Here is a 15,172-nt window from a genome sequence, read left to right on the forward strand (position 1 = left end):
GATAGATAGATAGATAGATACTGGCTGTTGGTAGATAGATACATAGATAGATATATACTGGCTGTTGGTAGATGGATAGATAAATAGATGACTGTTGGTAGGTAAATATATACTGTCTGTTGGTAGGTAGATATATACTGTCTGTTGGTAGGTAGATATATACTGTCTGTTGGTAGATGGATAGATAAATAGATAGATATATACTGTCTGTTGGTAGATGGATAGATAAATAGATGGCTGTTGGTAGATAGATATATACTGGCTGTTGGTTGATAGATATATACTGGCTGTTGGTAGATAGATATATACTGGCTGTTGGTAGATAGATATATACTGGCTGTTGGTAGATAGATAGATATATACTGGCTGTTGGTAGATAGATAGATATATACTGGCTGTTGGTAGATAGATAGATATATACTGGCTGTTGGTTGATAGATATATACTGGCTGTTGGTAGATAGATATATACTGGCTGTTGGTAGATAGATAGATATATACTGGCTGTTGGTAGATAGATAGATATATACTGGCTGTTGGTAGATAGATAAATAGATGGCTGTTGGTAGATAGATAAATAGATGGCTGTTGGTAGATAGATAAATAGATGGCTGTTGGTAGATAGATATATACCGTCTGTTGGTAGATAGATATATACTGGCTGTTGGTAGATAGATATATACTGGCTGTTGGTAGATAGATATATACTGGCTGTTGGTAGATGGATATATACTGGCTGTTGGTAGATAGATAGATGACTGGCTGTTGGTAGATAGATAGATGACTGGCTGTTGGTAGATAGATAGATGACTGGCTGTTGGTAGATAGATAGATGACTGGCTGTTGGTAGATAGATAGATATATACTGTCTGTTGGTAGATGGATAGATAAATAGATGGCTGTTGGTAGATGGATAGATAAATAGATGGCTGTTGGTAGATAAATAGATGGCTGTTGGTAGATAGGTAGATATATACTGGCTGTTGGTAGATAGGTAGATATATACTGGCTGTTGGTAGATAGATAGATATATACTGGCTGTTGGTAGATGGATAGATAGATATACTGGCTGTTGGTAGATAGATATATATATATACTGGCTGTTGGTAGATAGATAGATAGATAGATAGATAGATAGATAGATAGATAGATAGATATACTGGCTGTTGGTTGGTAGATAGATAGATATACTGGCTGTTGGTTGGTAGATAGATAGATAGATATACTGGCTGTTGGTAGATAGATGGATAGATAGATATATATATACTGGCTGTTGGTAGATAGATAGATAGATAGATAGATAGATAGATAGATAGATAGATAGATAGATAGATAGATATACTGGCTGTTGGTAGATAGATAGATAGATAGATAGATATACTGGCTGTTGGTAGATAGATATATAGATAGATATACTGGCTGTTGGTAGATAGATAGATAGATAGATAGGTAGATAGATAGATAGATAGATAGATAGATAGATAGATAGATAGATAGATAGATAGATAGATATACTGGCTGTTGGTAGATAGATAGATAGATATACTGGCTGTTGGTAGATAGATAGATAGATAGATAGATATACTGGCTGTTGGTAGATAGATAGATAGATAGATAGATATACTGGCTGTTGGTAGATAGATAGATAGATAGATAGATAGATATACTGGCTGTTGGTAGATAGATAGATAGATAGATAGATAGATAGATATACTGGCTGTTGGTAGATAGATATATATATATACTGGCTGTTGGTAGATAGATAGATAGATAGATAGATATACTGGAAGTTGGTAGATAGATAGATAGATATACTGGAAGTTGGTAGATAGATAGATAGATATACTGGCTGTTGGTAGATAGATAGATATACTGGCTGTTGGTAGATAGATAGATATATATATACTGGCTGTTGGTAGATAGATAGATATATATATACTGGCTGTTGGTAGATAGGTAGATAAATAGATGGCTGTTGGTAAATAGATATATACTGTCTGTTGGTAGGTACATAAATAGATGGCTGTTGGTAGATATATACTGTCTGTTGGTAGATAGATAGATATATACTGTCTGTTGGTAGATAGATAGATAAATAGATGGCTGTTGGTAGATATATACTGTCTGTTGGTAGATAGATAGATATATACTGGCTGTTGGTAGATAGATAGAGATAGATGACTCTCTGTTGGTAGATGGATAGGTAGATAGATAGATAGATATATACTGGCTGTTGGTAGATAGATAGATAGATATATACTGGCTGTTGGTAGATAGATAGATAGATAGATAGATAGATAGATAGATAGATAGATAGATAGATATATACTGGCAGTTGATAGATAGATAGATAGATAGATACTGGCTGTTGGTAGATAGATACATAGATAGATATATACTGGCTGTTGGTAGATGGATAGATAAATAGATGACTGTTGGTAGGTAGATATATACTGTCTGTTGGTAGGTAGATATATACTGTCTGTTGGTAGATGGATAGATAAATAGATAGATATATACTGTCTGTTGGTAGATGGATAGATAAATAGATGGCTGTTGGTAGATAGATATATACTGGCTGTTGGTTGATAGATATATACTGGCTGTTGGTAGATAGATATATACTGGCTGTTGGTAGATAGATATATACTGGCTGTTGGTAGATAGATAGATATATACTGGCTGTTGGTAGATAGATAGATAAATAGATGGCTGTTGGTAGATAGATAAATAGATGGCTGTTGGTAGATAGATAAATAGATGGCTGTTGGTAGATAGATAAATAGATGGCTGTTGGTAGATAGATAAATAGATGGCTGTTGGTAGATAGATAAATAGATGGCTGTTGGTAGATAGATAAATAGATGGCTGTTGGTAGATAGATATATACTGGCTGTTGGTAGATAGATATATACTGGCTGTTGGTAGATGGATATATACTGGCTGTTGGTAGATAGATAGATGACTGGCTGTTGGTAGATAGATAGATGACTGTCTGTTGGTAGATAGATAGATATATACTGTCTGTTGGTAGATGGATAGATAAATAGATGGCTGTTGGTAGATGGATAGATAAATAGATGGCTGTTGGTAGATAAATAGATGGCTGTTGGTAGATAGGTAGATATATACTGGCTGTTGGTAGATAGATAGATATATACTGGCTGTTGGTAGATAGATATATATATATACTGGCTGTTGGTAGATGGATAGATAGATATACTGGCTGTTGGTAGATAGATAGATAGATATACTGGCTGTTGGTAGATAGATAGATAGATATATATACTGGCTGTTGGTAGATGGATAGATAGATATATATACTGGCTGTTGGTAGATGGATAGATAGATATATATACTGGCTGTTGGTAGATGGATAGATAGATATATATACTGGCTGTTGGTAGATAGATAGATAGATAGATATACTGGCTGTTGGTAGATAGATAGATAGATATACTGGCTGTCAGTAGATAGATAGATAGATATACTGGCTGTTGGTTGGTAGATAGATAGATAGATATACTGGCTGTTGGTTGGTAGATAGATAGATATATATACTGGCTGTTGGTAGATAGATAGATATATATACTGGCTGTTGGTAGATAGATATACTGGCTGTTGGTAGATAGATAGATAGATATACTGGCTGTTGGTAGATAGATATATATATACTGGCTGTTGGTAGATAGATAGATAGATAGATATACTGGCTGTTGGTAGATAGAGAGATAGATAGATAGATATACTGGCTGTTGGTAGATAGATAGATACATATACTGGCTGTTGGTAGATAGATAGATAGATAGATAGATAGATAGATAGATAGATAGATAGATAGATAGATATACTGGCTGTTGGTAGATAGATAGATAGATATATATATATATATATATACTGGCTGTTGGTAGATAGATAGATATATATACTGGCTGTTGGTAGATAGATAGATAGATAGATATACTGGAAGTTGATAGATAGATAGATAGATAGATAGATAGATAGATAGATAGATAGATAGATATACTGGAAGTTGATAGATAGATAGATATAGATAGATAGATATACTGGAAGTTGGTAGATAGATAGATAGATAGATAGATATACTGGCTGTTGGTAGATAGATAGATATATATATACTGGCTGTTGGTAGATAGATAGATATATATATACTGGCTGTTGGTAGATAGGTAGATAAATAGATGGCTGTTGGTAAATAGATATATACTGTCTGTTGGTAGGTACATAAATAGATGGCTGTTGGTAGATATATACTGTCTGTTGGTAGATAGATAGATATATACTGGCTGTTGGTAGATAGATAGATATATATATACTGGCTGTTGGTAGATAGATAGATAGATATATATACTGGCTGTTGGTAGATAGATAGATAGATATATATACTGGCTGTTGGTAGATAGATAGATAGATATATATACTGGCTGTTGGTAGATAGATAGATAGATATATATACTGGCTGTTGGTAGATAGATAGATAGATATATATACTGGCTGTTGGTAGATAGATAGATAGATATATATACTGGCTGTTGGTAGATAGATAGATATAGATATACTGGCTGTTGGTAGATAGATAGATATATATATACTGGCTGTTGGTAGATAGGTAGATATATATATACTGGCTGTTGGTAGATAGGTAGATAAATAGATGGCTGTTGGTAAATAGATATATACTGTCTGTTGGTAGATAGATAGATAAATAGATGGCTGTTGGTAGATATATACTGTCTGTTGGTAGATAGATAGATATATACTGGCTGTTGGTAGATAGATAGATATATACTGGCTGTTGGTAGATAGATAGATATATATACTGGCTGTTGGTAGATAGATAGATATATATACTGGCTGTTGGTAGATAGATAGATAGATATATATACTGGCTGTTGGTAGATAGATAGTTAGATATATATACTGGCTGTTGGTAGATAGATATATATATAATGGCTGTTGGTAGATATATAGATAGATAGATATATATATACTGGCTGTTGGTAGATATATAGATAGATATATATACTGGCTGTTGGTAGATATATAGATAGATAGATATACTGGCTGTTGGTAGATAGATAGATAGATAGATATATACATATACTGGCTGTTGGTAGATAGATAGATATATATATACTGGCTGTTGGTAGATAGATAGATAAATACATGGCTGTTGGTAGATAGAGATATATATACTGGCTGTTGGTAGATAGATAGATATATATACTGGCTGTTGGTAGATAGATAGATATATATACTGGCTGTTGGTAGATAGATATATATACTGGCTGTTGGTAGATAGATAGATAAATAGATGGCTGTTGGTAAATAGATATATACTGTCTGTTGGTAGATAGTATATATACTGGCTGTTGGTAGATAGTATATATACTGTCTGTTGGTAGATAGTATATATACTGGCTGTTGGTAGATAGATATATACTGGCTGTTGGTAGATAGATATATACTGGCTGTTGGTAGATAGATATATACTGGCTGTTGGTAGATAGATAGATAAATACATGGCTGTTGGTAGATAGGTAGATAAATAGATGGCTGTTGGTAGATAGATAGATATATATACTGGCTGTTGGTAGATAGATAGATATATATACTGGCTGTTGGTAGATAGATAGATATATATACTGGCTGTTGGTAGATACATAGATATATATACTGGCTGTTGGTAGATACATAGATATATATACTGGCTGTTGGTAGATAGATAGATATATATACTGGCTGTTGGTAGATAGATAGATATATATACTGGCTGTTGGTAGATAGGTAGATAAATAGATGGCTGTTGGTAGATAGTATATATACTGGCTGTTGGTAGATAGATATATACTGGCTGTTGGTAGATAGGTAGATAAATAGATGGCTGTTGGTAGATAGATAGATAAATACATGGCTGTTGGTAGATGGATAGATAGATGGATAGATAGATAGATAGATAGATAGATAGATAGATAGATAGATGGCTGTTGGTAGAAAGATATTTACATTCTGTTGGTAGATAGATAGATAAATAGATGGCTGTTGGTAGAAAGATATTTACTGTCTGTTGGTAGATAGATAGATAAATAGATGGCTGTTGGTAGATAGATTTATACTGTCTGTTGGTAGATAGATAGTTAAATAGATGACTGTTGGTAGATATATACTGTCTGTTGGTAGATGGATAGATAAATAGATAGCTGTTGGTAGATAGATATATACTGTCTCTTGGTAGATGGATAGATAAATAGATGGCTGTTGGTAGATGGATATATTCTGTCTGTTGGTAGATAGATATATTCTGTCTGTTGGTAGATAGATATATTCTGTCTGTTGGTAGATAGATATATACTGTCTGTTGTTAGATTGATATATACTGTCTGTTGGTAGATAGATATATACTGTCTGTTGGTAGATAGATATGTACTGTCTGTTGGTAGAAAGATATATACTGTCTGTTGGTAGAAAGATATATACTGTCTGTTGGTAGATAGATAGATATATACTGTCTGTTGGTAGATGGATAGATATATACTGGCTGTTGGTAGATGGATAGATATATACTGGCTGTTGGTAGATGGATAGATATATACTGGCTGTTGGTAGATGGATAGATATATACTGGCTGTTGGTAGATGGATAGATATATACTGGCTGTTGGTAGATGGACAGATATATACTGGCTGTTGGTAGATGGATAGATAAATAGATGGCTGTTGGTAGATGGATAGATATATACTGGCTGTTGGTAGATAGATATATACTGGCTGTTGGTTGGTAGATAGATATATACTGGCTGTTTGTAGATAAATAGATGTCTGTTGGTAGATAGATATATACTGTCTGTTGGTAGATAGATATATACTGTCTGTTTTTAGATAGATATATATACTGTCTGTTGGTAGATAGATACTGTCTGTTGGTAGATGGGGATATACTGTCTGTTGGTAGATAGGTAGATAAATAGATGGCTGTTGGTAGATAGATATATACTGTCTGTTGGTAGATAGATATATACTGTCTGTTGGTAGGTAGATATATATGTCTGTTGGTAGATGGATATATACTGTCTGTTGGTAGATGGATATATACTGTCTGTTGGTAGATAGATAAATAGATGGCTGTTGGTAGATTAGATAAATAGATGGCTGTTGGTAGATTAGATAAATAGATGGCTGTTGGTAGATAGGTAGATACTGTCTGTTGGTAGATAGATAGATACTGTCTGTTGGTAGATAGATAGATACTGTCTGTTGGTAGATAGATACTGTCTGTTGGTAGATAGATTCTGTCTGTTGGTAGATAGATATATATACTGGCTGTTGGTAGATAGATATATACTGGCAGTTGGTAGATAGATATATACTGGCTGTTGTTAGATAGATAAATAGATGGCTGTTGGTAGATAGATATATACTGTCTGTTGGTAGATAGATAGATAAATAGATGGCTGTTGGTAGATAGATATATACTGTCTGTTGGTAGATAGATATATATACTGTCTGTTGGTAGATAGATATATACTGTCTGTTGGTAGATAGATATATATACTGTCTGTTGGTAGATAGAGATATACTGTCTGTTGGTAGATAGGTAGATAAATAGATGGCTGTTGGTAGATAGATATATACTGTCTGTTGGTAGATAGGTAGATAAATAGATGGCTGTAGGTAGGTAGATAAATAGATGGCTGTAGGTAGGTAGATAAATAGATGGCTGTAGGTAGGTAGATAAATAGATGGCTGTAGGTAGGTAGATAAATAGATGGCTGTTGGTAGGTAGATAAATAAATGGCTGTTGGTAGGTAGATAAATAGATGGCTGTTGGTAGATAGATAAATAGATGGCTGTTGGTAGATAGATATATACTGGCTGTTGGTAGATAGATATATACTGGCTGTTGGTAGATAGATAAATAGATGGCTGTTGGTAGATAGATATATATACTGTCTGTTGGTAGATAGATAAATAGATGGCTGTTGGTAGATAGATAAATAGATGGCTGTTGGTAGATAGATGTATACTGTCTGTTGGTAGATAGATATATACTGTCTGTTGGTAGGTAGATGTATACTGTCTGTTGGTAGGTAGATGTATACTGTCTGTTGGTAGATAGATAAATAGATGGCTGTTGGTGGATAGATAAATAGATGGCTGTTGGTAGATTAGATAAATAGATGGCTGTTGGTAGATTAGATAAATAGATGGCTGTTGGTAGATTAGATAAATAGATGGCTGTTGGTAGATTAGATATATACTGTCTGTTGGTAGATAGATATATACTGTCTGTTGGTAGATAGCTAGATAAATAAATGGCTGTTGGTAGATAGATATATATACTGGCTGTTGGTAGATAGATATATACTGGCTGTTGGTAGATAGATAGATACTGGCTGTTGGTAGATAGATAGATACTGTCTGTTGGTAGATAGATAGATACTGTCTGTTGGTAGATAGATAGATACTGTCTGTTGGTAGATAGATAGATTCTGTCTGTTGGTAGATAGATACTGTCTGTTGGTAGATAGGTAGATAAATAGATGGCTGTTGGTAGATATATACTGTCTGTTGGTAGATAAATAGATGGCTATTGGTAGATAGATATATACTGGCTGTTGGTAGATAGATATATACTGGCTGTTGGTAGATAGGTAGATAAATAGATGGCTGTTGGTAGATAGATATATACTGGCTGTTGGTAGATAGATATATATACTGGCTGTTGGTAGATAGATATATATACTGGCTGTTGGTAGATAGATATATACTGGCTGTTGGTAGATAGATATATACTGGCTGTTGGTAGATAGATATATACTGGCTGTTGGTAGATATATACTGGCTGTTGGTAGATAGATATATACTGGCTGTTGGTAGATAGATATATACTGGCTGTTGGTAGATAGATATATACTGGCTGTTGGTAGATAGATATATACTGGCTGTTGGTAGATAGATAAATAGATGGCTGTTGGTAGATAGATATATACTGTCTGTTGGTAGATAGATATATACTGTCTATTGGTAGATAGGTAGATAAATAGATGGCTGTAGGTAGGTAGATAAATAGATGGCTAGTAGGTAGGTAGATAAATAGATGGCTGTAGGTAGGTAGATAAATAGATGGCTGTAGGTAGGTAGATAAATAGATGGCTGTAGGTAGGTAGATAAATAGATGGCTGTAGGTAGGTAGATAAATAGATGGCTGTAGGTAGGTAGATAAATAGATGGCTGTTGGCAGGTAGATAAATAGATGGCTGTTGGCAGGTAGATAAATAGATGGCTGTTGGTAGGTAGATATATACTGGCTGTTGGTAGATAGGTAGATACTGGCTGTTGGTAGATAGGTAGATACTGGCTGTTGGTAGATAGGTAGATACTGGCTGTTGGTAGATAGGTAGATACTGTCTGTTGGTAGATAGGTTGATAAGTAGATGGCTGTTGGTAGATAGATATATGCTGTCTGTTGGTATATAGATATATATATGGCTGTTGGTAGATAGATAAATGGATGGCTGTTGGTCGATAGGTAGATATATAGATAGATATATACTGTCTCTTGGTAGATGGATAGATAGATACATAGATGGCTGTTGGTGGATATATAGATACTGTCTGTTGGTTGATAGATAGATACTGTCTGTTGGTAGATAAATAGATGGCTGTTGGTAGATAGATATATATATACTGGCTGTTGGTAGATAGATAGATATATACTGGCTGTTGGTAGATAGATAGATATATACTGGCTGTTGGTAGATAGATAGATAGATAGATATACTGGCTGTTGGTAGATAGATAGATATATATACTGGCTGTTGGTAGATAGATAGATAGATATATATACTGGCTGTTGGTAGATAGATATATATACTGGCTGTTGGTAGATAGATAGATAGATATATATACTGGCTGTTGGTAGATAGATAGATATATATACTGGCTGTTGGTAGATAGATAGATAGATAGATAGATAGATAGATATATATACTGGCTGTTGGTAGATGGATAGATATATACTGGCTGTTGGTAGATGGATAGATATATACTGGCTGTTGGTAGATGGATAGATATATACTGGCTGTTGGTAGATGGATAGATATATACTGGCTGTTGGTAGATGGATAGATATATACTGGCTGTTGGTAGATGGATAGATAAATAGATGGCTGTTGGTAGATGGATAGATATATACTGTCTGTTGGTAGATGGATAGATATATACTGTCTGTTGGTAGATAGATAGATAAATAGATGACTGTTGGTAGATAGATAGATAGATAGATAGATAAATAGATGACTGTTGGTAGATAGATATATATACTGTCTGTTGGTAGATAGATATATACTGTCTGTTGGTAGACTGATAGATAAATAGATGTCTGTTGGTAGATAGATAGATAAATAGATGACTGTTGGAAGATAGATATATATACTGTCTGTTGGTAGATAGGTAGATAAATAGATGGCTGTAGGTAGGTAGATAAATAGATGGCTGTAGGTAGGTAGATAAATAGATGGCTGTAGGTAGGTAGATAAATAGATGGCTGTAGGGAGGTAGATAAATAGATGGCTGTAGGTAGGTAGATAAATAGATGGCTGTAGGTAGGTAGATAAATAGATGGCTGTAGATAGATAGATAGATAGATAGATAAATAGATGACTGTTGGTAGATAGATATATATACTGTCTGTTGGTAGATAGATATATACTGTCTGTTGGTAGACTGATAGATAAATAGATGTCTGTTGGTAGATAGATAGATAAATAGATGACTGTTGGAAGATAGATATATATACTGTCTGTTGGTAGATAGGTAGATAAATAGATGGCTGTAGGTAGGTAGATAAATAGATGGCTGTAGGTAGGTAGATAAATAGATGGCTGTAGGTAGGTAGATAAATAGATGGCTGTAGGGAGGTAGATAAATAGATGGCTGTAGGTAGGTAGATAAATAGATGGCTGTAGGTAGGTAGATAAATAGATGGCTGTAGGTAGGTAGATAAATAGATGGCTGTAGGTAGGTAGATAAATAGATGGCTGTAGGTAGATAGATAGATAGATAGATAGATAGATAGATAGATAGATAGATAGATAGATAAATAGATGACTGTTGGTAGATAGATATATATACTGTCTGTTGGTAGATAGATATATACTGTCTGTTGGTAGACTGATAGATAAATAGATGTCTGTTGGTAGATAGATAGATAAATAGATGACTGTTGGAAGATAGATATATATACTGTCTGTTGGTAGATAGGTAGATAAATAGATGGCTGTAGGTAGGTAGATAAATAGATGGCTGTAGGTAGGTAGATAAATAGATGGCTGTAGGTAGGTAGATAAATAGATGGCTGTAGGGAGGTAGATAAATAGATGGCTGTAGGGAGGTAGATAAATAGATGGCTGTAGGTAGGTAGATAAATAGATGGCTGTAGGTAGGTAGATAAATAGATGGCTGTAGGTAGGTAGATAAATAGATGGCTGTAGGTAGGTAGATAAATAGATGGCTGTAGGTAGGTAGATAAATAGATGGCTGTAGGTAGGTAGATAAATAGATGGCTGTAGGTAGGTAGATAAATAGATGGCTGTAGGTAGGTAGATAAATAGATGGCTGTAGGTAGGTAGATAAATAGATGGCTGTAGGTAGGTAGATAAATAGATGGCTGTAGGTAGGTAGATAAATAGATGGCTGTAGGTAGGTAGATAAATAGATGGCTGTAGGTAGGTAGATAAATAGATGGCTGTTGGTAGGTAGATATATACTGGCTGTTGGTAGATAGGTAGATACTGGCTGTTGGTAGATAGGTTGATAAGTAGATGGCTGTTGGTAGAAAGATATATACTGGCTGTTGGTAGATAGGTAGATAAATAGATGGCTGTTGGTAGATAGATATATGCTGTCTGTTGGTATATAGATAAATGGATGGCTGTTGGTCGATAGGTAGATATATAGATAGATATATACTGTCTCTTGGTAGATGGATAGATAAATAGATAGATGGCTGTTGGGTGATAGATATTTACTGGCTGTTGGTAGATAGATAGATAAATAAATAGATGGCTGTTGGTAGATAGATATATACTGTCTGTTGGTAGATAGATAGATAAATAGATGTCTGTTGGTAGATAGATATATATACTGTCTGTTGGTAGATAGATAGATATATATATACTGTCTGTTGGTAGATAGATAGATACATAGATGGCTGTTGGTGGATATATAGATACTGTCTGTTGGTAGATAGGTATATACTGTCTGTTGGTAGATAGGTAGATAAATAGATGGCTGTTGGTAGATAGGTAGATAAATAGATGGCTGTTGGTAGATAGATATATGCTGTCTGTTGGTATATAGATATATGGATGGCTGTTGGTCGATAGGTAGATATATAGATAGATATATACTGTCTCTTGGTAGATGGATAGATAAATAGATAGATGGCTGTTGGGTGATAGATATTTACTGGCTGTTGGTAGATAGATAGATAAATAAATAGATGGCTGTTGGTAGATAGATATATACTGTCTGTTGGTAGATAGATAGATAGATAAATAGATGGCTGTTGGTAGATAGATATATATACTGTCTGTTGGTAGATAGATAGATACATAGATGGCTGTTGGTGGATATATAGATACTGTCTGTTGGTTGATAGATAGATACTGTCTGTTGGTTGATAGATAGATACTGTCTGTTGGTAGATAGGTATATACTGTCTGTTGGTAGATAGGTAGATAAATAGATGGCTGTTGGTAGATAGGTAGATAAATAGATGGCTGTTGGGAGATATATACTGTCTGTTGGTAGATAAATAGATGGCTGTTGGTAGATATATACTGTCTGTTGGTAGATAAATAGATGGCTATTGGTAGATAGATATATACTGGCTGTTGGTAGATGGGTAGATAAATAGATGGCTGTTGGTAGATGGGTAGATAAATAGATGGCTGTTGGTAGATAGGTAGATAAATAGATGGCTGTTGGTAGATAGATATATACTGGCTGTTGGTAGATAGATATATACTGGCTGTTGGTAGATAGATATTTACTGGCTGTTGGTAGATGGATATATATATATACTGGCTGTTGGTAGATAGATAGATATATATACATGGCTGTTGGTAGATAGAGATATACTGTCTGTTGGTAGAGAGATATATATATATACTGGCTGTTGGTAGATAGATAGATATATACTGGCTGTTGGTAGATAGATAGATAGATAGATATATACTGGCTGTTGGTAGATAGATATATATACTGGCTGTTGGTAGATAGATAGATATACTGGCTGTTGGTAGATAGATAGATATATATACTGGCTGTTGGTAGATAGATAGATATATATACTGGCTGTTGGTAGATAGGTAGATAAATAGATGGCTGTTGGTAAATAGATATATACTGTCTGTTGGTAGATAGTATATATACTGGCTGTTGGTAGATAGATATATACTGGCTCTTGGTAGATAGATATATACTGGCTGTTGGTAGATGGGTAGATAAATAGATGGCTGTTGGTAGGTAGATATATACTGTCTGTTGGTAGATAGATATATACTGTCTGTTGGTAGATGGATATATACTGTCTGTTTTTAGATAGATATATATACTGTCTGTTGGTAGATAGATACTGTCTGTTGGTAGATAGATACTGTCTGTTGGTAGATAGATACTGTCTGTTGGTAGATAGATAGATACTGTCTGTTGGTAGATAGGGATATACTGTCTGTTGGTAGATAGGTAGATAAATAGATGGCTGTTGGTAGATAGATATATATACTGTCTGTTGGTAGATAGATATATATACTGTCTGTTGGTAGATAGAGATATACTGTCTGTTGGTAGATAGGTATATATACTGGCTGTTGGTAGATAGATATATACTGTCTGTTGGTAGATAGATAGATAAATAGATGGCTGTTGGTAGATAGATATTTACTGTCTGTTGATAGATAGATAGATAGATAGATAGATAGATACTGTCTGTTGGTAGATAGATAGATACTGTCTGTTGGTAGATAGATAGATACTGTCTGTTGGTAGATAGATAGATACTGTCTGTTGGTAGATAGATAGATACTGTCTGTTGGTAGATAGATAGATAATGTCTGTTGGTAGATAGGTAGATAAATAGATGGCTGTTGGTAGATAAATAGATGGCTATTGGTAGATAGATATATACTGGCTGTTGGTAGATAGGTAGATAAATAGATGGCTGTTGGTAGATAGATATATACTGGCAGTTGGTAGATAGATATATACTGGCTGTTGTTAGATAGATAAATAGATGGCTGTTGGTAGATATATACTGTCTGTTGGTAGATAGATAGATAAATAGATGGCTGTTGGTAGATAGATAGATAGATACTGTCTGTTGGTAGATAGATAGATACTGTCTGTTGGTAGATAGATAGATAATGTCTGTTGGTAGATAGATAGATAATGTCTGTTGGTAGATAGATAGATAATGTCTGTTGGTAGATAGATAGATACTGGCTGTTGGTAGATAGGTAGATATATACTGTCTGTTGGTAGATAGTATATATACTGGCTGTTGGTAGATAGATATATACTGGCTGTTGGTAGATAGGTAGATAAATAGATGGCTGTTGGTAGGTAGATATATACTGTCTGTTGGTAGATAGATATATATACTGTCTGTTGGTAGATAGATATATACTGTCTGTTGGTAGATAGATAAATAGATGGCTGTTGGGTGATAGATATTTACTGGCTGTTGGTAGATAGATAGATACTGTCTGTTGGTAGATAGATAGATAATGTCTGTTGGTAGATAGATAGATAATGTCTGTTGGTAGATAGATATATATACTGTCTGTTGGTAGATAGATATATACTGTCTGTTGGTAGATAGATAAATAGATGGCTGTTGGGTGATAGATATTTACTGTCTGTTGGTAGATAGATAGATACTGTCTGTTGGTAGATAGATAGATAATGTCTGTTGGTAGGTAGATATATACTGTCTGTTGGTAGATAGATATATATACTGTCTGTTGGTAGATAGATATATACTGTCTGTTGGTAGATAGATAAATAGATGGCTGTTGGGTGATAGATATTTACTGTCTGTTGGTAGATAGATAGATACTGTCTGTTGGTAGATAGATAGATAATGTCTGT

At 34.4% G+C, this 15,172-nt stretch overlaps 1 protein-coding gene across 1 annotated transcript in view; it reads left to right on the forward strand.

Moving 5' to 3' along the window:
- Positions 1-15,172, forward strand: part of LOC106560617 (lipoma-preferred partner homolog) — a 515,165-nt gene that overhangs the window by 70,259 nt on the left and 429,734 nt on the right. The gene's annotated exons all lie outside the window — the stretch shown is intronic.

This window comes from Salmo salar, chromosome 10 (genome assembly GCF_965601325.2).
Source record: "Salmo salar chromosome 10, fSalSal1, whole genome shotgun sequence".
NCBI lineage: Eukaryota > Metazoa > Chordata > Actinopteri > Salmoniformes > Salmonidae > Salmo > Salmo salar.